A 1,471-nucleotide genomic window follows, 5' to 3' on the forward strand; every position below is an offset into this window, starting at 1 on the left:
CTGGTGAGGGGTCTGGAGCACAAGTCTTATGAGGAGTGGCTGAGGGAGCTGGGATTGTTTAGTCTGGAGAAGAGGAGGCTCAGAGGAGACCTTATTGCACTCTACCACTTCCTAAAGGGGGGTTGTTGTGAGGAGGGGGTGGGCCTCTTCTCCCTGATAAATAATGACAGGACGAGAGGGAATGGCCACAAGTTGCGCCGGGGAAGATTTAGATTAGACCTGAGGAAACATTTTTTTTCTGAAAGAGTGGTCAGGCACTGGAATGGCCTGCCTAGGGAGGTGGTTGAGGCACCGTCCCTAGTGCTGTTCAAGAAGCGTTTATATGAGGTGCTAATGGATTTTATTTAGTAGTTGGGTAGGGATAGTGATAGGAGGATGGTAGGACTAGATGATCTTGAAGGTCCTTTCCAACCTTATGAACCTATGAACCTATGAACCTATGAATTCACTGTGCTCCCATTTGCACCGCAACCTTCCAGTTCTCTCCACTCTCTTTGTTTCCGATCCTATTTGCGCTTAGTTTTGCTCCCATTTACGCCACTACCTTTCACATCTCTCCTCTCCCATTTTGCACTGCCCCCCTTTTACGCCGCAACCTTCCAGTTCTCTCCACTCCCATTTTGCACTGCTCCCATTCTCACCGGAACATTTCACTTCTCTCCACACCCATTTGGCACTGCTCCCATTCTTGACGGAACATTTCACTTCTCACCACTCTCTTTGTTTCTGCTCCCATTTGGCACCACTCCTCTCCCATTTGCGCCGCAATCTTTCAGTTGTCTGTACTCCCATTTCGCTCTGCGCCGTACACATTTGCTACACAACCTTTCATTTCTCTCCTCTCACTTTGTTTCCATTCCCATTTCGTGCTGCTTCCATTTGAGCCGCAAACTTTCATTATTCTCCACTCCCTTTGTTTCCACTCCTATTTCGTTTCACTCCGCTCCTATTCTGCCTCATTTCTGTTCTCTCCTTTTCCTTTCTTTCAGATCCTATTTCGTTCCGCTCCGCTCTAGTTTGCGCTGCAACTTTACGGTACTCTCCACTCCATTTCTTTCCGCTCTCTTTTCACACCACACCACTCCCATTTGCGCCACAACCTTTCTTTACTCTCCATTCCTATCATTTCCTCTACCATTTCACTCTGTTTTGTTCCCATTTGGGCTGCAACCTTTCAGTTCTCTCCTCTACCTTGGTGTCCGTTACAATTTCGCACCGCTCCCATTTGCACCGCAACCTTTCACTACTCTCCACCCCCATTTCGTTCCCATTTGCGCCAGAACATTTGACTTCATTCCACTCCTTTTGTTTCCACTCCAATTTCGCTCCACTTTATTCCTATTTGTGCTGCAACGGTTCTCTTTTCTCCAGTTGCTTTGTTTTCGCACGCATTTCACATTGCTTTGCTCCCATTTATTTCGCAGCCCTTTAGTTTTCTCCACTTCTTTTTTTTCCGCTCCAATTTCACTTT

Source organism: Cyrtonyx montezumae, unplaced genomic scaffold, assembly GCF_038088225.1.
Source record: "Cyrtonyx montezumae isolate F1298 unplaced genomic scaffold, pur_monq_1.0 scaffold_28, whole genome shotgun sequence".
Taxonomy (NCBI): Eukaryota; Metazoa; Chordata; class Aves; order Galliformes; family Odontophoridae; genus Cyrtonyx; species Cyrtonyx montezumae.